The 27,909-nt window shown below is 36.2% G+C and overlaps 1 protein-coding gene across 5 annotated transcripts in view; it reads left to right on the top strand.

The window, feature by feature from the left end:
• The window catches only part of SYT1 (synaptotagmin 1), a 543,967-nt gene that overhangs the window by 124,132 nt on the left and 391,926 nt on the right, over positions 1 to 27,909 (top strand). The window lies entirely within an intron of this gene.

The raw sequence follows: 27,909 nt of genomic DNA, 5'->3' as shown, positions 1-27,909 counted from the left end.
GGATTCCTCAAGAATTGTCTTTCCTATTATTATCATCAAATACAAGAGAATGGATGTCAGAGTAGGAGACTGCGTCTTCAGGACTTTATTTCACTCAAGATATTGCCTCTGTACTCATTTTTCCGCAGGAAGTTGGTTACAATAGGTCACCAATACTAAAATTACATAGGAGCAAACCACCTCTTATAAACTCATGGACTTATTAAATAAATCATAAGACCTTCACCTTTTCAGAATGAACTGAGTCAATACTAAAAGTTTGTCCTGTCTCCCATACAGTATGAAACTTCAGGGTAGGATTACAGCTGTTATTGTTCAAACATACTTTTCTTCTAATTCTCATATTTCTTTACATGGACTCTTAAAGTGGCTCTGAAAAGGTATATATCCAAAATCACAAGTACTTCAGTTTCCTGGGAAATAATTGTCACAGTGCGAACACAAAATGGTTATTTCAATAACTTTATAAGGAAGGACACTTGCTGATTTTCTGGTAGCATGATTCTTACCATACAGTTCATAAAACAGTTGTTTTATTTTCCTTAATGCCTTCTATGAACAATTAGTTTGAGAAACATCTCAAAATATAACCTGAAGCCAACCTACAGAAACATTTATTTCTGGGTTCCATGGAAGACTTAAATAAAAATCTTTGGGAGCAGGCTCTAGAACCAGCATTTTAAATATATATATCAGATGATTCCAATCAACTCCAAAGTTTAAGAACCTCTACTCTACAATTTGAAAGCAAGGAAACAGCTAAAAGGAAACCATTATAAAATTGATGTCAAAAATAGAATTGATATCAAAAATAAAACACTGAAATTGTTTCCTACATATTTATATTTACTGAGACTGTACAAGGAATTTTAGACTGTTTATTTCCTCTTTCATATGTATATTAAATATATTGAAATTTAAAAATCAGTGTTAGGGATGTCAAGGATATGAATGTCTATTAATTTAAAAGCTTTCCAAAGTTGCTAATAAGTATATAATAGTAAAAAGTATTAAATTCATAATTTGTACAATCATTATTTTCTCATTTGAATCTTCAGTCTCACAAAGCTTTCTGAGTAGCAAGTTATTCTTTCACCATTGGATATGTTTAATAAGCACCACTTTGTTAAGAATTCCAACATGTACTTTTGTTATGGTTTCCATTGAGCCAACTCCTATGGGTGTTGAAGTTTGAAAATACAATTTATTCATGCAAATAAGCTAAACCTTTTGGGTTGAGGGTTCCCATTTATTCATAAGTGAACATTTCTATGATGTCTCATTTTAGTAAGAGAATTTTCTCATACTTTTTTTTTTTAGTGGAAACAAAGCACACCTTGTTTGCCAACTTTATACGCTTAAGTGGGAGTTGAGGACAAAGAATTGTCTTCTGAGCCATGAAAAGAGACAGCTTATGGTTACATCTGCCATTGGATGAGAGCAGAAAGCAACAGTAGAACCAGTAGGAGAAGGACAGAGAGTGTTTGAGCAATGAAATTAATTCTTTGTTCCTACACCATAGATTCCACTGAGACAAGGGTCTAAAAGAAAAAAAAAGTCAAACATTAGGTGAGCTTTCAGTTCTCTCAAAATCTTTCAGGTATACTTAGTTTACAAATGTGTCCAAAATGATTGGATAATTTGTTTCCCAAATTCATAAGAATCCTTTTATAAATAAAATAATTCTTGGTTTTCAGCTAGATTTTAAGTTTATTTATTTATTTATTTTGAGAGAGAGCTGGGAGAGAATCCCAAGCAGGTGCCACACTATCCGTGCCAAGCCCAATGCAGGGCTCAAACCCACCAACCATGAGATCATGACCTGAGCTGAAGTCAAGAGTTGGATGCTTAACCCACTGAGCCACCTAGCACCCTGGTTTTCAGGTAGTTTTAAAGATCACATTTACAACTTAAGCAGACACTAACATCAATAAGATTGTGTTTCAAAACCTTAATTTGTGAGTTAAATATTTGGGACTCTAACAGCATTTTCACACAAAAACAATGCAATAATGTTGTTAGATGTTCAGATTTAATTTTTTTTTTGAACACCACAAAATTATAGTCAAATCATGATTTGTAAAAATAGAGCTTTGAAGTGAAAAACAGTAGGAAACAAAACAATACGCTATGATTCCAAAACATTAAACCAATTCAATAACATAGTTTTGAAAATCTTGTTTACTTTGAGTAACAGCTCCAAAGGAAAACAGATTTGACTGTTGAAAGAGAAGGTAGGGTTTTTTCTAAAACACAGAAAAAATGGTGACGACATGAGCCTCATTCTCCTGAAACAGGGAAAAAGGTGATGGAGGGAAGAAATGCTGGGTAGAGCTAGAGCATGAGAGGCAAAATGGTCTCAAGTATGGGTCCCTAAGCAGCTATTGAATAGAAAGGATAGTCATTCATGGTTATGTTTGTAACTCAGGGGAACAGGTGTATTCAATTATTTTAAATGAATACAGACATATACATTCATTTAGAAAACAGATGAACAGAGGCAGTGTTTAAGCAAAGACAAAGCATGAATCCTCAATTCAGAGGGCTGGAAGAAATGGTGGGAAGAGAGAACTGGTGACGCTCACAGCCTTCTACCAATGGCTTTTCCTCTGAATTAATCTACTACTCAAGGCTTTACTGAACTCCGCTTTCTAAGGAGCTCTACCCTCTGTGTCTTTCAAAAAGTTCAGCACCAAGTGGACCCAATTTATTGTTGTACTGCATTTATTTCTTTAATTCACCAAATATTTATTGTATGCTCACTGTGTATTAGCTACCTTTAGCCTAGATATTAGACTATAAAGAATATTTTGTTCTAGTTGAATTTTAGTACTTTATATTTTACTATTTGTCTTTATTTTTTTATTCACTAAATTTGAATGGTTTGAGAGAATAGGCAGCTACTGTACCTGGGGATGGAGGACCAGGAGTATGAATAATCCAGGGAAGAAGGCCCAAATGAGGGTGTATTTGTCTGTATTCTTTGTATGTCAAGGACATCTCAGCGGCCCCCAATGTAGAATCCCCTTTACTTCCATTTAACCAAAAGAACAACTGTTGGAGGTGGAAAGCAGAATATTTTCTCACGGCTAAAATTCTCCATTTAAAGAAAAAATAATTTCAAAATTATTTGATCTAAACCTCACTACTAGGCTAATTTGCAGTATAAGAAGAAAAAATTAGAAAGCCATCCTGGAAAAAAGGCCTATAATTCTTCATCCATTCAAATTTTCAGAAACTGTCTAAAAGAAAAGTTTCCAGAACCTCTACTATTATTACTATTTACATTGAAGCATAAGAGAATTCATCATGTAGGTTCCTCAAATCTCTCTTCACTCTGAATATTCCACTGGGGGAGGCGGGGCAAGGAAATAGTTTCTTTTCCGTTGAAGAACGTTTATTAAAGGGGTTTTTAAATGTAAAGTAACCTCACCTTTCCATTCCATTCTCAAGAAACAAGAACAAAGGATAAGAGGGAGCATTGACAACATTCAAAGGCCAGTCTTAGGACTGCCTATGCCTGTGTTGAGTTATCTCAATCTCTATTTTACATCTTTCAAAAACTGTTATGAAAACCTGAGCTGAATAAGATGCCAATGATATCACTACCCAACCCTGTGTGTATTTCCCAAGTGCTTTTCTCCCCCTTTCCCTCTTGAAGTGATACTTCAAAACTGCTTGACCAGTGCTATAACATAATCTATTATCTTCATATATAAACTTGTTTGATGGTCTCTACACTTTTCAATTAATATGTCTTTGTCTTCTACTCTCCCTTGGCCCAAAAAACCTTGTCTACCATAGAGCCCGAGTTCATCCACTTATTTATCCAACAGTGATTGATTTTTTTTAAGCATTTCTTATGCCAATCACTTTTCTAAGCCCTAGGTCCAGGTTTCTGTTCTCATGGTGATTCCACATTAGTGAAGAGGCAGACCCTTATCAAAGAATAAATACACAAATATTCAGACCCACTAAAATATTGGTTATCCTGTAACTCAAATAATATTTTTCTGTACATTTTTTCCTCCAAGTTTTTTTCCAATGATCCTACTCTTTATTTTAATCTTACTGATTCTTACTGTTTTCAACTGTGCACTAAAAAAAAAAAAAATCTGATCCATTTATTTTAACTCTTTTAAGGCTTTACATTTCCTTAAATGGAAAGGACAAGGGAATGCCTAAATTTACATATTAGATCAAGCTGTATTGCCTGAGAAATCTAATCCAGATAGCTGGGCCCAAATAGTGACAGGATGGCTACAGTGTGGCCCCTATGGAATCAAATACCCTACAACTCAAATTCACAAAAAAACATCTTTTCTGATTCTGAGATTTTTCTTAATTATATTTTCTAGTGACTGAGTGTCCTATTCTGGGACACATCAGAATAAATCTTTTTGCTCCATTGTTCTTCCTGGCAAAGTGACTTTGGTATGGATTAAGTTAGACTAGCCACTTTTGAATTCAATAAGGATTATATGTATATAAAAACAACAATAGACTCCAGAGAATTCACTGTGGTAATAGAAAAGAAAATGATTTAATCAAAGATACTGGATCTAAAGCAGAAAATAGATAAGAAAATACATGGTAACTTTAAGAATGTATATATTTTTAATATAAGAAATTAAACCAATATCCTGAAAACATTTTAGAAATTGGATATTAGTTAATAATTTCCCTTAAATTAATTATCACTTAAAAATAAACTAATAACATTGGGGCACCTGGGTGGCACAGTTGGTTCAGTGCCTGACTCTTGATTTCTGATCAGGTTATGATCTGTGATCCATGGGATCAATCCCCATGTCGGCCTCTGCACTGACAGTGTGGAGCCTGCTTGGGATTTTCTCTCTGTCCCTCCTCCATTTGTACACACACCCTGTCTCTCAAAAAAAAATTAACATTAAAAAAATAAGTAACATTTAAAAACAACATAGAGAGCCACTTTAATAATACAAATTATTTTTACATTTGCTTATGCTGATACTTATTTCCACCTAATAAAATATTTCATGGAGAAGTTAAATACTTTGTATTGTAATTTAATAAAAGTAAAATTTTTGTGGCATTCATTGCTTTATTTAGTGTTGACTCATTTTTATTTGAATATATTTTTCCCAATTGTTAGGCATTTAAAGAATCATTTTGCCCTACATTTAACCACTTATGTGCAGCTAAGCATATTTTGAACATATACCCAGAAGAATACTATCTAGTTCACATGAACATGGGACAGAACTTGATATAATCCTATAGAGAAACAGAACCAAAGTAAGAAATGTCTAAAATAGATGGAAGAATATTTTCAAAAACCCAGTAAGAATGTGAAACAACACAGGGATATGTTGAGGGCTAGAAAATTATTTCAGATGCTATAGTAATGAACTCTGGAAAGCTGTCCATTTCCCAACACTGTAAAATTCACACATAACTACCTGAAGCATTGTCTAATTTTACTACATGCATCTAGATTAATCACTGATCACAATTTGTATCAACAATTCTGGTGAACTGAGATGAAACACTCACCACTCCTATTCATATATACATAACATATTGTAAATATTTCTAAACATATAGATCAGCACAAGTAAAAATTTAAAAATCCTCAAGAGTCAAAAAAGGGAAACTCAAAAGCAGAATACAAAGCAGAAATACTAAGAGCCGATGTCATGACTGAACAGGGAGAGGTGGGTGCCTTATCAAGACTCTAATGATTGATTAAAGATCTGGAACTGAAAATCTCACATACATTCAAGACGCAAGAAGAGTGTCCTACTCTTTGATGAAGCAGCAAGAAAACTGCACCCACTGATCCAGGGAAGTGAGTAGAGTTTGTCTGCCTAGGAATCTAGATGACAGGTGGGGGGGGGGGGGGGGAAGTAGCTCAACTGTGACAAATCAAAACACCCGGCTGTGGCATATACCAGTATGGGATTTAAATTTATATTATTCACAGTGCAGGAGTCCCTCAAAATTGTACATAAACTAATGGAAACCAACAATTTTGTATAGAAACATATCTGAGCCAGATATGTTAAAAATTAACATATTAATATTAACATATTAATATTAACATATTATATTACATTAACATATAATTAATTAACATATTAACATAGCCCTTAATTTAAAAAAAACAAAAACAAAAAAAAACCCTAGGGCACCTGGGTGGCTCAGTCAATTAAGCGGTCAACTTTGGCTCAGGTCTCGGTCTCACAGTTCATGAGTTTGAGCCCCGCATCCAGCTCTGTGCTGACAGCTCAGAGCCTGGAGTCTGCTTTGGATTCTGTGTCTCCCTCTCACACTCTGTGTCTCCCTCTTTCTCTCTCAAAAATAAACAGACATTAAAAACAAATTTTAAAAAAACTCTGAAAATGATTTACAATTAAACAAATAATGATAAGCCCCCCCCCCCCATGAGAACTGTTTAACCTAACAAAGAATAAGCAGGCACCACAAGCTAGAATCCTAAAATTTTGGAAAATGATTGTGAAGAAAAAAAGGAAGAAATAGAAACCAACAGGAGGACTTTATAAAAATAAATTAGCAAATTTGAAAAAGAACTAAAAAAGAAAAATATAGCTTTCAAATTTAAAAACTTAACAAAAACTTTTAGGAAGAAAAGAGAAATGGCCTTAGAGAATATTAATGGCTATAAATTATATGTGAAGAAATTTTCATGAATGAGCACAGAGTGTTAAGGTATGGAAAGGTTAAGAGACATGAAGGAATAAAATGAAGAAGTACACCACTGTTCTACTAGGAATTATAGATGGTTAACTGTAAGATAATAGCCGAGAATTTTCTGTATTTGAGGAAAGATATGAATACCGTATAAAGAATCATCCCCAGCCACAAACCAGATAAATTCATACACAGATATTGTAACAAAGCTACAGAATACCAAAAATAATGCAAAACCTTAAAAATCAATAAGAACAGACAGCATATAAAAAAGCAACGAAAATCAAAAACAATGAAAAAATAATTTCAAGTGTTGAAGGAAAATAACTAGCAAACTCAAATTCCATACTTACATAAACTATTATTTCAAGAGTAAAATAAATGCATTCCCAGGAAATGGCTTAAGGTCAGCACTCATAAAATATTTTGAGTAACAAAGTACATATTCCCTGCATTTTGGTGAAACCCTGGCTGTACATGTTTTAGCTATGAAAACTCGTTTATTCTAGAAGTCACTAAACCAGAAGACATCATCAATGGAATATTGTTAAAGACCAAATTCATTGCTAGCATATCCTTATATATCAAAGGCTTGAAAATTTAATGGCACCAGAGAGGTGCCCTTTTGACAGCGAGTTAAATGGCCTGAAATGTAGAAACTGGGCACCGTCCTGATCATTTACCCTTTTTTGTTTTGTGAGCAACAGCATTGCCATTTCTCTTAACACCAACTTCACATGTGAAATCTGTATGTTCTCCTAGGGTTATCCTTCTAGTTCTTGAACTGTCATTAGATGCAGCCTGGTACATTCCAAAATATACATCCAGGGGCACCTGGGTGGCTCAGTCGGTTGGGACTCGACTCTTGTCATAATCTCACGGTTCATGAGATCGAGACGCGCATCGGGCTCTGTGCTGACAGCAAGGAGACTGCTTGGGATTCTCTCTTTCCCTCACTCTCTGCCCCTCCCCCACTCACACTCTCAAAATAAATAAACATTTTTTTAAATGCACAGCCATTTAGATATATACATATGTAAATGCCAAATTTGTTCAAATATTCCAGAATAATGTGAAAATTTTATAAATTAGTGGCTAGACTTTATGCCATCTCTGTGCCCAGCACACTTAATAAATACAGGAAACCTGAGATAGAAGTAGTAGAAAAGATTGTTGGGATAATTGAAGTAAGTTCTTACCAAACTACTTATGATCATTTACAACATCTCCATATTGAAACAAGTGATTCCGTGAAGAAGACAGAAGAACATGGAATAGTAAGTAGTTTAGCAAGACTGTGCCTTTACCCAGCACAAAAACTTACGAGCTCCTAGAAAAAGAGCAACTATCAAGACAAATGTGCATAAATAATTTTTCTACCTCTTAAATTAGATAGAAATTTACAAATCAATTGTAGTCCTTTATATACCTGTGATGTTTTCTTATGTCCTGGACAGATGTGTCAAGATAATTAAAAATTCAGAGCTTCCGAGCAAGACAGTGATATATGACTATTATATTATTTCTGTTCTATTTAATTCTTGAAGCTAATATTAAGATGAGCATAAATTAGGAAACAATAAAGGAATGAAGTTAGTAGAAAAAAACACTAAACATATTCATGAAAGAAAGACACTGTATAATAGTGAATTAAAATTCTTTATCAAATATGTAGAAAATTAGATGAAGTTTTAAGTTCACAATACCTTATTGGTAGGCAATAATGAAATGCTGTTAAAAATGAGCATTATTCTAAGATATCCAAGTGGAAACATAACAAGAATAATCCTGGGCATGATCACTGTATTGGAGACCTGAGTTCAAATTTAAGTCCATAATTGAAGAAGAATATCAGAAGTAAAAATATAGAAGGAGCAACAAAATTAGTCATTTAAAGTTTGTGAAATAACCTTGTAAATAAAGAATAAACAAATTTCAAGATGTTAAAATAAGAAATAAAAGCATTGATTAAGAATGTAAAGTAAATATATGCCATTCCAAGAAACATTGTACACTGAGGTTCAAAAGAAGAGAAACATGTTTAAATTATAGAAAAGAGTAGTGGATGAGATGATGTAATGTTCTGTGGAAGAGAATGTTAAAATCTGCTCTTGAATTTTTTTAAAAAGACAGACATTTATCTTTTATGAAACTTTTAATACAATTCTGGCCGACATTGGAAAGACACATTTTTTAGTATTTCCCTAACTCTCACATATTTACAGATAAATATTGAAGCTGCACTTGGAAAGCTTATTGTAATAAATCTGAAGGTTTTCTGAAATATGGGCACAACATGACACTTTATGCAGTGATAAGTTATTTTATGATTTTGTTATTATGCTCCAAATGGGCAATGGAAAACATGAAAAAAAATTATTTAGGAAAATAATATCTTCCCCAAATGGCTCCCTGTCAAAGTGGTGGCTGAGTATAGAGACTGACTAGATTAATCCTTCTGGTTTACTAGTTGTTTTGATGTTACATAGAAGGAGAAATGATGACTCTATCTTGGTATCCAAGAAAGCACTCATCCAGGGATGGAGTGATCTGTTCACATTCCTCACATCTCCTTCATATTAATAGGCACATTCTAGGTAGAGGACTTGATAATGTATTCTTTATATTGCTTTAGAACTTTTAATTCTAAATATATTGGAGATTTTTAATCTACTGCTATTTAACTTTTGAGTATAAATGTAAGGATACTTGGTTTTATAGGTTAGTTTTATAATTTGGTTGCTTGAATACTTTTTTAAACTGATTTATGGTCAGCACACTTCAAGTTTATTTGGATGCCGAATTTCTCCTTACAGATTCTATCAAAATCAACAAAGGAAAGCATTTCAAAAAGTATTCATCCAAAAACAATTGTATGTAGTCAGGAAATTTTACACTAATCTAGTTTTCTTTCCCAACGTCCTTGTGTTTTTCTTTACAAAAGCACTTTGGAGAGTAAGAGAAATTAAAAGAAAACAAAAAGGAGGGAAATTTCTATACAGTTTGAAAAATTATATGCAATTTTGCCTGATTTTCATGTAGCCCAGTGTCCAATACTTTTCTGGTTCTCTCTGCTTCCATTATGGTATGGACAGAAGTCGCAGTGTTTTCCCACCTGTTTCTTCTATACAGATAAAAGCATTCATACAAATATCTAACAGGTTGTGTTTTACTACTGAAAGAAATGTCTCTGGGGAGTAGGGAAGATGATTTATGTGCATGTACCTGACCTTATAAAAAATAATCTTTGTGTTCATCATAAAGATGAATTTATATTGCTATCAAATATTTGCTCCAGTTTCCTTTTGTATATCTCCAATATACCATTTACTTTATACATCTTTGATACATTAGAACACTTGGGAGTTTAGGGAAATCTATTGTGCTCCCCTCCCAATTTTTTTTTAGTTGATAGTTTTTCTTCTTTTTTTAATGAAACATAAAAAACTGTTTGCAGAGTTTTAGCTAAAACACTGTAGTGACTGAAAATTCCCTTTCCTTTTATTTATTATGTAGAAAGTAAATGTTAAATATATTTATTATGTATCTATAAGGTAGAGTAAAAGTTATTGGGTTTCTTATACTGAAAGTTTTTCTTAATTTTTATTTAAATTCTAGTAAGTTAACACACAGTGCAATATTGGTTTCAGGAGTAGAATTCAGTGATTCATCACTTACATACAGCACCCAGTGCTCATCACAAGTGCTCTCCTCAGTACCCCTCACCCATCTATCCCATCCCCTACCCACTTCCCTCCATCAATCCTCAGTTTGTTTTCTAAGACTCTCTTTAGTTTGTTTCCCTTCCCACTTCCCTGCCCCCAGCATATGTTCATCTGTTTTGTTTCTTAAATTCCACATGAGTGAAATCATATGGTATTTGTCTTTCTCTGACTTATTTCACTTAGCACCACACACTCCAGCTCCATCCACATGGTTGCAAATGGCAAGGTTTCATTCTTTTTGATGGCTGGGTAAAATATATATATACACACACACATACCTACATACACACACACACACACACACACACACACAAACACACACCATATCGTCTTTATCCATTCATCAGTTAATGAACATTTGGGCTCCCTCCATAGTTTGGCTATTATTGATAATGCTGCTGTAAACATCCGGGTGCATGTGCCTCTCCAAATCTGTATTTTTGTATCCTTTGGTGAAACTTCTTGTTTATATATAATGAAATTCAGATTTCTCCTAACAGGGGAAAAATAACTCTTCTACATTAAGCTTTTCCATTCATGTCCTAAAATCACATTTGTTACCTTGTAGAAATTAATTATACATTTATTTGATACGGATGCTGAAATTTAGTTTATAAATTTTGTTTGATTTTCTGTTTGTCTTTGTCTAATAAGATCCTGGACTGTGGTGAGTGGCTTTCCATATACGCATGAAGGATTAAATACACATCCTTCTTTTTTCCCAGAACGCCATCCATATTGTCAGTCTCTGAATATAGGTGGAAAATTGCCTTAATAGGGCTGGTATTTCTTATTAGAAAGTAGCCACAATGCAGAATAGAGAAACACTGAAGTTTTATGAAGCATGACCATGAAATAACAAAACTGCTGTCTTAAAGAAAGCTCATGTATTGGAATTTATATCCAAATGAGTGTTTTCCTTCACTGCAGTCATCTTAGATTTTAGAAATGCTTCCACTGTTGAAAATATTCTGGAACTATTTTTTAGAGCCAGTTATGCTCAAGGAAGCATTTCTCAACAAACACTGGGAAGGCATTGTGTTAATTATCATCAGTGCACATGTGGAGGCAGCCTTTCTGAGCTGTTTTCTTTCAATGAGTTTCTGACCTCAAGTATATTTTTATTCTAAATAGTCCTGTTTTTTCCCTAGACAAAAAAACATATATGTCATATAGGAGAAGGGTTCTGAGGCTGATGGGCCCATGAGGTCATATGTTGGGTAAAGAAAGTATTAAACTCTTTCCAGATATTAAAAACAAAAACACAGGAAACAGAAAGTTTCAGCCTGGATCCTTGAGTATGGGCTCATTGTTTTACTCCTTGTTATATCGTTTAGTTAGATACTTATTCCAGACAGGTGTAGAAGGTCCCTACTAGAACCCTAAGGGTATATAAAACCTGCCCCTGCTGCCTCTTTTTATTGGGCTATAAAATTTACTGGAGCCTTTAGTACTCTGCATACCTAGTTGATATTCAGTTTCCATAGGGATGTATAAAATGGACCCTAAGAAGCCAGCCTATACCAGGCCCAGATGGATTCACTAATGAACTTTGCCAGATACTTGAGGAAGAAATTGTACCAATCTTCTACAATTTCTTCTAGAAGATAGAAGTAGAGGGAATACTTCCTCATTCTATGAGACCACCAGTATTCAAATAACAAAACTAGACACACACAAGAAAGCTTTGGCAGAGATGCAAAAATCCTCAACAAGAGCCAGCCTGTAAACGATCCTGCCAGATGAAAACAGTAATGGAGCTTGGAGGGATGTTCTGCCTCCTATTAGAAACTGTTCATTTATTCAACCAACATTAACTGTTCAGAGCACTATTAGACATGGCCATGAGATCAAACTTGTTACCATCCTCATTCAGTCACTTATTAATTCAGTCATCCCACAAATACTTTTCAATGTATCAAGCAGTATACTTGGGATTGGGAAATATAGCAGGGAGCAAAATAGGCCCAATTACTGCCTTCATAGAACGTACATTCTTTTGGGGACACAGAAAATAAACAAGATCTACATGTAAAACGTAGACTTGTATACAGTAAAGATATACATGTAAAATGTGAAACATGTTAATGATATGCACAGAGGAGATGAGAATTTAACATGTATAGGAGGGTGGTATTTACACAGGTTGTTCAGAACCTCTTTGAGAAGGTGACTTCATGTAAATTCCTAACGGATGTGAAGGAAGGAATCTTGACGTTGTCTCCTGCAAAAGAGAAGCTGGATAGACACGACACAGTAACTAGTGAAGGATGAGAGAAGGGATGTGCTTAGAGATGAAGGTGAGGATCTGGGTGGTCACCAAATCATGCAGGGCCTTGTGGGAAGTGGTAAGGAACTTGGATCTTCTACCTTAGCTGATGGGAAGCCTCTAGAGGGTCTTCAACAGGAGAATGCCATAAAATGACAATTTAAAAAGCCCTTTCTAGGGGCACCTGGGTGGCTCAGTCAGTTGAGCGTCCTACTTAAGCTCAGGTCATGATCTCATGGTTCATGAATTCGAACCCCCATCGGGGTCTGGGCTGACAGATTGGAGACTGGAGCCTGCTTCAGATTCTGTGTCTCCCTCTCTCCCTGCCCCTCCCCACTCAACGTGCTCTCTCCCTCACAAAAATAAATAAACATAAAAAAAACTTTTTAAAAGTTCAATAAATAAATAAATAAATAAATAAATAAATAAATAGGTCATTCTAGGGGCTCCTGGGTGGCTCAATCAGTTAAGCATCTGACTTCGGCTCAGGTCATAATCTCATGGCTCAGGAGTTCAGTCTCTGCATTGTGGTAAGCTTGAGCCCCACTTCAGATGAAGTTGAAGCTCCACTTGGAACCCGCACTCTCTCCACCTCTCTCTCTGCCCCTCGCTCACTCATGCTCTCTCTTTCAAAAATCAATCAATAAGTAAGTAGTTCATCTTAGTTTCAGTGCAGAAGGTCTATTTAGGTGCCAAGAGTACAGGCAAAGAGCAGCAGGAAGTTACTGCAGTATTCCAGGCAAACAAACTACCGGAGGTTAGTAGCTTTAATTAGGCTTGTGGGAGGATAATGGTGAGAAGTAAAAAGATTTGAGACCTAGTTTGTAAGTTGAAGCTGTTGATGGATTAGTTATGGGGAACAAGAGAGAAAAAAATAAATCAAGAATTAGCCTACATTTTTCTTTGAACAACTTGGTGAAGCCATTTATTGTGAGGGGAAAGACTCAAACAGGAACAGGTAAGGGAGGAGAAAACACATCTTATTCTTTACACAGAAGTTTTGACATTCGCATGGGACTTCCAAGAGACGTCAAATAGGCAGTGAGATACAGGAGGCAGGGGCAAAGGGGAAAAGGCTGGGGAAAAGCCTTTCCCAGAGGAAAAGGCTGGGACGAAGACACCAAGATGAGATTTGTATTAAGTAAACTCAATCGCAAATTAAAACCAACTTACTAAAAGTTGCTTAACTATGAGTGGCATTTATTATGTCACCTTATGTCAACTTATTAATTCTAGCTTTAGAGAGTACCAGGGTTGATTCTGCAGATAATTGCTAAAACACCTGGGTCAGCCTCTATGAGAGTCTCTTAGCATATGCCCCAGGTTGGCAGTTCTGGTGCAGCGATCCAAGTATCATGTCCCCACACAGCAACACAGAGAGCACAGTAGCTGAAAGAAGAAGTGTGGTGGAAAAGGACTTTTTGAAAAACATAGCTCTCTATTGTAATTGGAGAGCAAATCTTTCCTAGAAAATTACCAACAGACTTCCCTCAATGTCCTCCTGTCCAGAGCAATATCAAATGCCCATCCCTAAACCATTCCTTGCAAAAGGAAACTTGATAGGACAAGTATGAGTCATTTCCTCTGGCTGAGTTTCCAACATTAATGACAAAGCTAGACTGTATTGGGAAGCTAATCATCCATGTCTGCTGCACGAGGCACTGGCTTGTAGATGGTACTCAAAATCAGGACAGGATGGTGACACCAAAAAATATATCCACTGTTCAAAGTATCTTTACCTTCTCTCTGTAATATAACAAAATCATACATTCACCTAGAGTATCACCTACCAATTAATTGCTTTTAAAAGTGAAGGAAAATCAAAACCAAGAACTTAAGCTGGCAGTTATGAGGATTATTTCTTATCATAGATGAGAATAACACACATACACACAGACATACACACACTCACAGCATGATTCCCAGTTACTTCCAGTTTTTATAGTAGGGGGGAAAAGGTCTAGGTATTATGATTTTAGGTATATTTATTGCAGACTTAAATTCAGCAGATCTAATAGCCATTTTATCTTCATTAACCATGATTTTCTCATCTTTGAAATACCTCACAGCTTTTGCCCTCACTGTTCATGCAGGAAATTTTTTTTCTTTTTGATTCACATTTTTGACTTCAAAATATAGAATGAGTTAATGTACATGACTATGTCTTCCTGGCCGTGGTAATTGGTCTAAGGATGGGCACTAAATACAAGCAAGTTAATTATGAAACTCCTTCATATGAGTATAATGATTTCATGTGCACATACATTTTTATACTTGTAGGCTATTAACCTAGGCTTTCCTCTGTCTCTTAATTTAAAAATGGAATGCGAACAATGGCCTGCAATTTGTCCTATGTTTTTACAATGTTAAAATTAATCATTTGCCTATCAGCCAAGATAGAAATAAAAACTTTCTTGTGAAAAATGTACATATATTTCTGGGCTTATGGGTTCTAAATGTTATAAATTGGAACATGGACAGGAAAATTAGATAATATCACAAGGATTACGTCTACTGGCTCCTTAGTTTGCCTGTCTACAAGACACAGTTTTCTTGTTTACTAACTCCAATACTCTTTTTTAAAAGCTCACAACCATCATTTGACCTATCGAGTGACCCAGCTGGGGAAGGCACTAGATGAAGTTATTTGAAATGCATTTGCTAAGTGACAGGAGCTAAATTAGACATTAGAATTTTTCATGAATAAAATGTGATCAATGTGTTTGAGTGTTTCACAGCCTAGCTGGAGACTGCATACAGTGTGTTAAGTACAATAAACAGAGGAACAGGACGTGTCTAGGATAAATGAGACCCAGAGAAAGAAAGATCTCTGAGGAAGAAGAGTTCAGATGTAAACATATTTGATGCAAGGACTGTGCTGGAAAGTTAATGAAATAAGGGAAAAAAAAAGGGGGGGGAGGGAGGAGGATTAATCATCCAAAAATGGGGAATAGACAGACCTATTGAAGTATCAGAAATGGGACAATCAGAACTATTAGAAGGAAAGTTTGGGAAATTCATAGGAGAATAAGCTGAATTCCAGAAAATCAGTTTTCGGGTTTGTGCACATTCGGTAGAGGGGTCACTGGATACTATTTGAACATGAGCTTATGTATGTGAATGTGTTGTGGCCTATGAATTTTGCCATTCACCTGCTGCCTCTGTGGAGGGTTAATAGGTATTACCTGTTCATTCGTTTACTGAGACCCTCCCGTATGCCAAGCACTATGGCAGGAACAAATCAAAGATGGAGGCCTCTGTCCTCAAATGGTCATAATCTCTGACACAGAGATAATAGGCAATGTGATAAAATATATTTGCCACAATGTTCCTATTATCGCAGTTTTTTTCTGATTTTAAAAACGAATCCAACTAACCCGTGGGCATTTAAATCACGACTCTCTAGTTGATACTGTCCTTCCATTTGTTCTGTTTGTTCTATTATAGAAAAAAAAAACATTATTAGTTGATACCCACATGTGTTTTTAAGTACAAACTCTTATCTGGGTCTTCCATATCACACTGTATTGTGAGAAGTCCGAAATTCAGGTTCCTTCTTAAATTTAATTATCTGGTCCTTTCCTACAACAGTCTGTCTCCTATTGACATGTCACATTTCATTTTGTTCACATATCTTTGGTGGGTGTCTCCTTGATATTGATAACAGTGGCTGATGTAAGAGCTTATCTACTTTTGATTCTGAAAATGTAATAAAGGGGGGAAATACAAAGTAACAGCCAGATGTGCTAGTTATTCAAGCATGCCTCCGACTTCTGTGTCCACGTTGGGAGAATATGGCGTATATGCTGCAACACAGTCTCACTGCTGTCAAAGACAGACACTAGTGGCAAGGGATAGCACTTCTCTGACAAGTAATTCCTTTGAAGGAAAAAAATTACTGAAACAAAACAAGCTAAAAATGGTCTTATGTAAATCCTTTCTTTACTTTCAAGGTATCTTAATTTCATGAACGTGATCTCTCATACTATCTTCTTTTTTTACTTCAGAATAATGATGCTTTTATTTTTACTCAATAATCTATGAGTAGATATGTGAGAATTAGGAGAGATTTTATTTTTTGCTCTGTTTTAATTTTAACTGTATTTGGTCCATTTGAGTAGATCTCAAATAATTACCAAAATTAAATAATTTGAGGGAAAATATAATTTTGAAAGGTGTCCTAGGAAGTTACATAATCCTTGCCTGACTCTGGGCAGACTTGTAATTTGTAAAGGCTTTCTAAAAGACGAATCTCACAACATCTTATAGAAACTTCCTTATATCTAACTCAAATCCTTTATATTAACAATATGTGTTCTTTTTTCTTAGAAAGTTTGTATTAAAGGGGTGCCTGGGCGGCACAGTCAGTTAAGCATTTGACTCTTGACTTTGGCTCAGGTCACGATCTTGTGGTTCGTGAGTTCAAGCCCCACATCGGAATCTGTGCTGACAGCACAGAGCCTGCTTAGGTTCTCTCTCTCCCTCTCTCTCTACCCCTCACCTGCATGTGTGCTCTCTCTCTCAAAATGCATAAATAAACACTTAAAAAAAAGAAAATTTGTAGTAGAATATCATGTCTCTTTGGCCTATAGCCAATGCCAAAAGCATTACAATTAATGTAGACATTTAAAAATTGTGGATTCCTAGCTAATTAATTCTGTTTCCTTTGGATTTCACAGATGAAAATAAACTTAGATTTATAACTAAAATAAGAGAGGAATAAATCCTTTGGAATCATTTTAAGTAAGATTTTTCATCCTTTATCTAAAATCATATATCAGACATTTTCATGCAAGAAAATTCTAGAGAAATAATTTTGATTCCCAAATGTTATTAGAAAAACTCAGACATTCAGTTTTGCCTTTTCTGTGAACTCTTTCCTAGGTTAACGAGTTTTCTTGATCTCATCATTTTGGGGGCTGTTTATAAAATTAACAATTCCATGTAAGCACTGAATTTATTTATAGATTTTATAAAATCATGCTGAATTGTTTAATGGGTAAATATGTTTGTGCCAAGTTGATGTGGTTGTGTGTGGATTACTCTTTGAGAAAAAAAAAGCTGATTTTTTTGTAGTGAGGGTTATTACATGAAGAGCCATTATTTCTTGAAACATTTATTTTGGGGCCTCGCATGTAGACTGCGGGCCATGGGCAAGTTGAGAGCCAGGCTTCTCACCAAGGTCACTGTCCTGCTCATACTATTTCCTTTTCTCAACTCAGTATCATCCTGGGAGGAAGATTAATTTATAGAAGAAAGAAAGGGGTAGCTCTTTCTTTACCCATGCCTGAAGAGCCACAAACAGCACCTGTCACATGGAACTCATTGTGAAGGGTTGGAATATTTAAGGGTTTTAGAGGTGGTTATACATGGACTTGAATCTTTTTTTTTTAATTTTTTTAATGTTTATTTATTTTTGAGACAATGCGAGAGACAGAGTGCAAGCAGCGGAGGGGCAGATAGAGGGAGACACAGAATCTGAAGCGGGCTCCAGGCTCTGAGCTGTCAGCACAGAGCCTGATGCGGGCTGAAACTCATGAACCGTAAGATCATGACCTGAGCCAAAGTCGGATGCCCAACCGACTGAGCCTCTCAGGCACCCCTGCATGGACTTGAATCTTAACTCTACCACCTAACTGTGTGTGGTTAGGCAAGGTCACTGATCTCTCCATCATACTGTCTTTTATATGCAATAATTTATTTTTTAAAGTTTATTTATTTATTTTGAGAGAGAGCATGAGTGGTGGCAGGGAGGTGGGCAGAGAGAGAAAGGGAGAGGGAGAATCCTAAGCAGGCTTCTCGCCGTCAGCAGAGAGCCCAATGCAGGGCTCAATCTTATGAACCATGAGATCATGACCTGAGCTGAAACCATTATTTAAAATAATGCTTGTTAAACAGTAGGTGGTGACATATTCATGGGTCCTGGAATCATGGGTCCTGGTTACAAACCCAGTGCTTTAAATGGAATATAAATAGAAAATACGTTACATCAAATCAGTGAAAGTTAATACTGCTTTAAGAAACATTTTACTTATATATCTGCAGTGAGTGGTGGTATAAATCTGTTTCTTACTGGTGAAGGAACTGGGCCATCCGTTACAATGCAAAAGGAAAACCTAAAAACTTATTCAAAATACAGAGCATAGACCAGCTATTCAGGAATACTGGAAACAAGCAGTGCAGTGATATCTCCAATGTCTGTGACTGCCTTGGGTCTCCTAGGGAGTCTTGTCATTGCATTAAGTAAAGTAGCTGAGCTGTAGATGTCTATGTGCAAGGGATATATAGCAACTCACTATGTTCATCTATCTAGTTGGACACTTGGGGAAGAAAGCAAATAGATTAGTGCATCCTTATTTAATTCAGGAACTGTTTTTAGGTGCCTTTCCTCAAAATTCACCATGCTAATATTACTGCAGAGAAAATTATCTGTTTCCTCTATATACTGTGATCTTTGTTCTTTGACATTTTTTTTGGTGAGCAACAAGATGGCTACTCTATGCTAATAAAATCCTCATGCATCAACCCCAACTCATCCATTTCGATAGCTATATATCTAATGACTTAGAGCCTGCCTTAGATTTCTCTATTTCCCATAACAGCATATGAAACTGTCGGACCTAAATTATCCTAGACCCCAATCTGTGAAAGGACACATAATCATAGGAAAAAATATATTCCTTATCAGAACAAGCAGCTGTGCTCAAATATTGACTGAGCTGCATAATCACTTGGGCAGAGTATATCTTGCAAGGAAGCACAGTAATATTCAAATGCTTGTGTTTTTATTTTCTGTGGGTTTGGTATTTTCCCTTCAGAGTAATCATTTTCCACATTCTTGGTGAAATCGGGTTGATGCATCCAGTCTGCCATCCTTGAATATTTTAAGCCTTTGACATTAGGCCCTGTAATGCTAATTTGCATATTGCTTACTGATGTGAGTGCCCAGTCAGAAATTCAGCTATTCCACTGGGACCCCATTTTTGTTTTTCTAGAAGCAGTTGCACACCCATAACATTGAGCTTCTGGAAAGAAAAACTTTCAAACTAAATGGACTGTGCTCATTTATGATGATAAACTAATTCTTTAAAAAGCAAACACAAGAAAAAAGCACATTTGTTGAACCATATAAAATTGCTATTTGACTCATTTTGACCTGTAAAAATGGCAATTTCAAATAGCTCAATCTGGTACTCCTTTTTTTTCAATCTGATACTGCTTTTGGAGAAGACAATATCCTGTGTCCTTTTAAATATACAATTCTTTTTAAATATCCAGACTTTCTGAGTTCTGCCAGGTTAGATAGTCTGATGCTTTTCTTTATTCTTGTATTTAGCAAAGATTTTCCTAAATTCCTACTATATTCAGAGCACCAGGCATGTGGCAAATGTATGTGGCAAAATAGTATGTTTTTCTGATAGTAGGCTGGTGGCAAAACAAAGGAAGTTAAGTGGGTTTTTTTCACCCATAAAGTGACACAAAACTTGATAATCCATCAAAATGTGTGGATTTTCTTAAATATTGCCTCAGTTTAGTATTACTGTCATCAAATGGCTTCCTATATTGCCCCTATATTTATTTCCTCCTGAGTAGATTTACCTTACGATCTACCTGCCAGTGTAATGTAGTCTTTCGCAGGTATTGTTCCCCAATCTTTACTATTAATGATCTTTTCTAAGAATCCAACCACCTAAAGAAGTCTCCTTCTGTCCTGAAGCATTAACAAAGCACCAAAGCAAGTGTTCAATGTTTAATTGCACCAGCTATGATCAATAAAATATTACAGTTGTTCACATGCTATTGTTCCTTTGTTTTTTGAGGAGAGACTAATGAGTGGATGGCTGTGTAGTTTGCCCCTTTATAAGATATTCATTGAATGTTCTATCTGTCGTTATTTCTAGTCTTCCACATTTACTTTCAAAGTTGCATCCTTTTGTGTGTTTGGTTTTGAGTGGAGGGAATCCTTTGTTCTGTGTTACCATTTTTGAAACTGTCACTTCCACCCATCAATATACAATGCTGTAGGGCTTTTTTGTTCTACGGAGAACCCTCATCTTGTCTTCGGATTGGCCATCCCCTCTGTGACTGCTACACCGAGGAACCCCAGACGGTAGACTGAGTTCATCAGGCAGCACAGCTAAGCCAGGGATTCTCAACCCTTGGCTGCACACTGGAATCACCTGTGGGGTTTAAAAAATACTGACCCCCAGGTTCTGCCCCTGAGATTCTAATTAAATTGGTCCAAACTGAGGCGAGGAGGGCATCAATATTTTTTAAATCTCCCAGAGGAAGTCTAATGCACAGTGAAGTCTGAGAACCACCGACTGAAGCTGTAAAAAGAATTCCCAGGCATAGCTGTGTCTTTGGTCTCATTGAAGCTTGGCCCAAATTCTGGAATAGGTGAAAAAGCTAAGGTCTGTATCCACTTTTAGTAACGCATTTTGGTGATGAGCTGGCTACTGTTTATAAAGATTTTGCCATCAAATTCATCAAAGTGGAGTTTAGATCTCAAGAAAGGTGAGAAACAATACTCATAATAGCACTCGAGTCACTCTTTGGTATCCACTGCAAGATTACTCTACTCACATGACGATTTGGGCAGCTTTCTCCCGAGAGTAATTAACATCTGTGTAAAGATGTAATCACCTGGAGCAGCTATGTAAGCCAGAGCAATCTCAAGAGCTTTCGTTTCTGGAGGCAAAGAAATTGTATTACAGCAGCATTTTGCCAGCATATCTTAGAACATCAGTGTAATCAGTATTAGAATGAAGCATTGTAAGACTGAATAACAGAGAGAGATTAATTTCTATTAAATATCTATTAAATATCTACATCTTTTGGTTCTCCAAAGTAGATTAGGCTGGGAAAGAATAATGGAGGATTTTACCCGATCTCCTTTGCCTCTGTGCACAATTCCTCCAGTGGCTGCTGAGGCTCACCAGAAGAGAAAAAAGAGAGTAGGAAATAGCTCCAAACATGTAACTAATCCCTACATTAATTGCTGTTTGAATGAACTGTTTTGTTATTTTGATTCAGTTTTAATTTACACTGACAATGACATCTTTTCCTTCTGAAAGAGAGATTTACTGTGTAACATTATACACTTTTAAGGTCAAAAAATTGTCTGAAGTTTCTAAATGGAATTTACTATTGCCCATATGTCACTTTCATAATAATCCAGGTCTATCCCCATCCACTATTGTTACGGGAAGGTCTACATAATTTTACCTCTTTCTTTCCACATTCATATCATTTTAATAGAACTGAAAGATCCTTGCCAGATTTTGCTGTAACTTTTATGTTTTAGTGCTTCAGTGAATTAATTAAACTATAAAAATAAGCATTCATAGTAATTTTTAATGAATATAACATTTCTGTTCCATATCAAAGCCCAGCTGCTCTCAAGAAAACCCCTTGATCATTTCTGCAATTATGATTCTGGATTAGGAAAATGTTACTAAACACTAATTTTTGCGTCAGGCAAGGGTTGGCTCCCAGATTTTATAAGAGAATCTCTCAGAGATAATTTTTCTGTCTACAAGATATACTATATCGATACCAATTTAAGACGAATTGAGCATGAAATGGGAACTCTGCTAGGTTTCTGAAAGTCTGGGGTTTTATTGAACTTTGCTAATGCTGTGGGGAAGAGTTTAAACTTCCCTTGATGGTTACTTTTGATGCTATTAGTAAAGGGTGTTCTTAAAGGTCCTGAAAATTCAGAAAGACTGCAAAGGCACGGTTATCTGGTCAAGAGATACGTTTCTAAATACTACATCAAACAGCATATGTAAAAATGACCCCAAAGCACAGTATGATCTGAGGATTCTATAGAGTCCTACATCATATGCAACAATCCCATCTACCTGCTTTCCTCCATCCACCCATGTCCAGTGAGGCAAAATACAGAAAAGGAGTCAACTAAATCAGAAACATAAAAAACAAAGATAAACTCATACAAGTGGCCTTGCAATAACAATGCTTAAAAGAAACTGAGAGAAACAAGGATTGGATTACTCACAAAATAGATATAGGCCTGGTCACAGTATTAAGTACAAACGGCAAGTCCTATAAACCATTTGAGCTTGCATAAATCTCAGTGATTTTATCAGAAAGACACTGGGGTATACACACAATCCAAGGAAGCATTAAACGTTCACACCCCAAAGAGAGTAGGACACAATGCAACTGCAAAGATTTCTGTAGCAGGAATATGCTCTACAGGCTTCTAGAAGTCTCCTACAGGCCCAAGAGCTTAATTCCTTATATATCTCAATACAAATTCCAAATTGGCAGGAAAGTAATTTGATTTTCCTACTTGAGGTGAAGGGCCATTCCCATATTAATTACCACAGCAAGGAAAGCTGTTCGTGGAACAAAAACATGGCCCTTGGGAGTCATTCCTACGGACGGTGTGGGAAGTTCTCAACCAGAAACATCCACACAGATAACTCAATAGGATTCTGTTATGACTGTTTTCAGAGAGCCTGAAAATAAAAAGGAGAGATAATCAAAATACAGGAACATTTATGTATTATGTTATTCTCAAAGTCTCAAGCCTTTCTATTTTGCCTAAATTACCTCATAGTCTTGACTGCTAAATATTATGTAATTGAACACTGAGAGAAGGTGGTAGCCTTGAAAAAAACAAAAACAAAAACCGGACCATGAACAATATTGAGAACGGACATCTGTTCCTTTTCTCTTGAGTGTCTGAGAGACCAAGAGAGGAGTGGGGCACTGAGATAAACCTCTTCTTTCACAGAGGCTGACTTGAACCCTACTGTCTCTTTCCACTTTTTTCTCCCTCTTTCTCTTTCCCTGTTTTGGAAAGAGAGATGGAGAAGAGAGTGGAATTGGGGTGAGTGGATGGGTGGGAACAAAGAAAAAGAGAAAGACAGTGAGGACAGAAGAGAGAATGAGGAAGAAGAAACACATAGTGAAGAGAGTCTTCCAGAGAACACTGTGTTCAAAACATGTATTTCCTCATTCAGTAACCTAATGGAAAGTTAGGGGGAGCAAGTGCCTCAAGGGGCAGTTTTAGACAATTGAGGCTGGCCCTTACTGTCACACCTCTGTCCCATTCCCAGTACCCCTACTGCCCAAAGTGACTTTACAAGAGCTCAAAACCTTCAGTCTACATTTAGTAAGAAAGGATCTAGTTGATTTAAATTTAAAACAACTTACAAATGGACTTATATCAAAGCTTTGATCAAAAATGTTGAGGGGTGCCTGGGTGGTCAGTGGGTTAAGCATCCAACTCTTGGTTTTGGCTCAGGTCATGATCTCATGGCTCTCACTGCCATTTTCTTGCTTTGTGATCTATGCTGATTTGTTTAATCTCTCTGAACTCCATGTCCTTCTCTGCAAAACTGGAGCAATAACATGAATTTTCTCATGTTACATAAATATAAATCAGCTCTTGGACAGAAAGCATTTAGCACATTGCCTGCCACATTGCCTGCTCAGAAACATGAAGTATAGCAACTTGTCATGCAGAGGTATATGCAAAATCCAATCAAATTTTGTACATACCTTGAATTTTAGCATTGCTAGAAATTTTTACTCTGTTACACTCATTACTTATCAAGGGATGGATAGAGTGAAGAGAGGGGGTTTTTAAAAAGGTCCTATTTTTGGCTATTAACATTGAAGTTCCACAGCTGGCAATACTCGGTGACTACACGGCAGAACATGGGGTATTATTGTTCTCCATTCTATCAACTAATCAATACATAAGCTATAAAATATTCAAAGAGTTAGGTCTGAGCCACCAAGTATTTTTGGAAATTCATACCTGCTGTTTTTCTTCCAACATCAGCATGATTCAAAAGCATTAGCATGCTCTTGGCTGTGATTGCCTGTGTTTTGGAACCTTCATTTGTAACACCTCCCTAGAAGGGCAGCAAGTAATTTGGAGGCAACACAATGGTGTGATTGCTAAAGGCAGAGTCTTTTGTGTATGTATAGCTTCACTTCCTGGGAATTATTTTGTTAAGTTTATTTATTTATTTTGAAAGACAGAGTTAGTATGAGCAGGGGAGGGGAGACAGAGAGGGAGAGAGAGAGAATTCCAAGCAGCCTCTGCGCTGTCAGCACAGAGCCTGACACGGGGTTTGATCCCACAAACCATGAGATCATGACCTGAGCCTCAATCTAGAGTGGGCACTTAACCAACTGAGCCACCCAGGAGCCCCTCTAGGAATTATTTTTAAAAAGTCTAGGTCTTTGACATGTTTTGGGGTTTTGGCTAAAAATGGGAGATTAATGGGGATGATCAAAAGCAGAATGACCATGGTATACCCCATTGGTGACAACCGTTCCAGTGACAAGTATAGCTCTTTTATGTATTGCCATTCTTCTTCTCATCACTCCAGCCTGGCAAAAATAGTTTAGACCAAATTAGTGTTTGTTGGACACATGTGTTTGACAGCAACTGGATTTAAGAAAATCCAATACTGAAACTTTGAAATTGTGCATTACAGAGATGAAAGGTGTATGTTGTCCAGGGTCCAGTGCAACACTTTGTCCACTATATTAGAGATTTTTCAGCAATCGTTCACTGTCAGTAGTTAATGTTTTCAATATGTTAGTGAGAAGGGGGGATGGGATCATCAGAGAAATGTAGAATCTGGTTAACACTCCTACAAAGGATTCATTAACTTCAACAAGATGTGATTTGAGAGAAAAGGTTCTAATCACCACACATTTTAAATAAGCACTTACACTACACAGGTGCCGGGGTTTTGATTATACAACTGGGTATTTCATACTGAGAAATGCTGATCTATTTTAAAAGTTGTCCTTGAGGTTAGTAGAAGCATACAAAATGATGACTGGAATGTAAAATAAATACAAGCATTACTGATATTAGATCAGATTATATTAAATTGGATTGGGGTATGCTAAAATATAGGGCAGGGTATATTTCAAAAGCAATTCAAAACTAATTCACCATTACTAAACTGGGATTCAGATGCAAGCAAAGTGGAAAGTTGAGTGCTTTTTTTTCTTTTTCAGGTAAGCAGTGGGAAGATTAAAAATTGTAAACTTACTCCATGGAAACAAAATCTCTCTCTTGCTTTTGAACATAAATGATATTTTAAAAAATCACTTTTTTGAACTGCCTTAACCACTTCTTCATTTTGAGTATATAAAACTCTCTTTCCTTAAAGGAAAAGCATACTTTGTCCATACATTTGAAGCTATCAAGGCTAAAGCTGAATTGCCTAATAATTCCTTAGTTACAAAACTCATCTGGGGTCAAAAGAGTCTAATCAGCATTTTATTTTTAAAACATTTTATCATCATCTTTTCATGAAACCAATATTGTTGTTGGCCTAAGTGATTTACCCTTTATATCAACATCAGTTGGTCAAAGGCCCATATACGTTCCAAGAAATGCTAGTTTAAATTCCCAAATATATCTTTACTTGAAAATAGTCAATAAATAGAAAATCACCTTAAATTGTCAACAGAAATTATTTCAAATAAATTAACTGAACAGTATCTTTCAAAGAATTCCAAAAAGTCAGACCTCTGGTGTAGTTACTCATGGGATCCTTTTTCTATAGGCAAAGTACCACCATCGTCTACACCTTAATTCATGTACTGTCCTGGTGAAAAATCACAGCAAGTTTAAGAGGCTCTAGGATAAACACTTCCCATTTAACCTTTGTAATAGCTAAAAGCTGTCAGTATGATACTCAGTTCTTCTATTTCACATGTTATATAATAGACTAAAATGGTGACATTTTAGTGATCCTTTACACATTCTAACGTTCATTTCAGTAAAAAAAAAATCCTCACTAATAAAGCCATTGGTAGGGTGACAGAACATTCTGGAAATTCATCATTCACTCATGATTTAGAAGACATCTACTGCAGATCCTGATTAATTACATTAAAATAAATGACTGGGATGTTTTAAGTGCAAATTTTAACTCTAAGCCATTTTATAAATAAGAAGACAGAAAAATACGTTACTTCAAGAGGGAATGTGACTAGGAAGGAGAAGAGTCAAAATGTTAGTCTGCTTCCCCTATGAGGCATTCGCTTGGTTGGAAAGAGTCTGTGCTATTAGTGACTATAGAGAGGCTGCAAGGAGTGAGCACAGCACCATTATCTGACTAATTGCCTTGTGAAGTGCTTTTAGAAAAGCTGGAACTGAGAGGCACTCCATAGTACCAATTTATGGTCTATTCTTAGTGCCAGTGATGCCCAAGAGAGCAGCACATTGTTAAGTCTGTTTTGCAGATGATAATATTTTTGACAAAGTGATTCAGATTTTAAAATACTCTTACTGAAAGGTGCCAAGTGATCATCTGCTTTTCATGAACACTCACGTGATGGACTTTCACCTTCACCTCAACTTTCTTCATCCAAATCAACTTTTGTTTTTGTTTTTGTTTTTGGCACTTCAGACTTAAAAGATGAACAGAGGGGCACCTGGGTGGCTCAGTCAAGCCTCCTATTCGGCTCGGGTCATGATCTCATGGTTTGTGGGTTCAAGCCCCACGTCGTAAGAGCCTGGATCTTGTTTCAGATTCTGTGTCTCCCTCTCTCTCTGCCTCTTTCCCACTCCCACTCCCTCTCTGTCTCTCAAAATGAATAAACGTTAAAAAAATAAAGTATTAAAATGAAATAAAATGTTAACAGAGTACACAGATTGATTTTAGGAGTTGGATTAACTGAGAGATTTTGCTTAGGTTAATTTCAAGTTTTATAATCTTATTTTAAGAGTGATCTCCAATCATCTTCATGGTAAAATTACTAAAGTATTTAAGGAAAAACTTGTACAGTGCATAGATGTGTTTGCATTTTTTTAAATTTTTAACGTTTATTTATTTATGAGAGAGAGGGAGAGAGGGAGGGAGAGAGGGAGGGAGAGAGGGAGGGAGAGAGGGAGAGAGAGAGAGCGCGCACAAGCACGCGTGGGAGGGGCAGATAGAGAGGGGGACGGAGGATCCCAAGCAGGCTCCCCACTGATAGCAGAGAGACCTATGAGGGGCTGGAACTCAGGAACCCTGAGATCATGACCTGAGCCGAAGTTGGACACTTAACCAAGTTACACAGGTGTCCCTTGCAGAGTTTTTTAATGGACAGAAATATACCTTTTGTTTCTCCTTATAATCTTCAAAAAGATTAAAACAATTGTACAGTAAGTTTTACTATAATCTTTTGCTGATCAAGAAGAATGGCAGAATGGCACGGATAAAGTAC

The sequence above is a fragment of the Panthera pardus genome, unplaced genomic scaffold, assembly GCF_024362965.1.
Source record: "Panthera pardus isolate Hobbes unplaced genomic scaffold, ASM2436296v1 HiC_scaffold_6, whole genome shotgun sequence".
NCBI lineage: Eukaryota > Metazoa > Chordata > Mammalia > Carnivora > Felidae > Panthera > Panthera pardus.
Note: the sequence above shows the minus strand (reverse complement) of the source record. Positions and strands in the feature narration are given on the sequence as shown.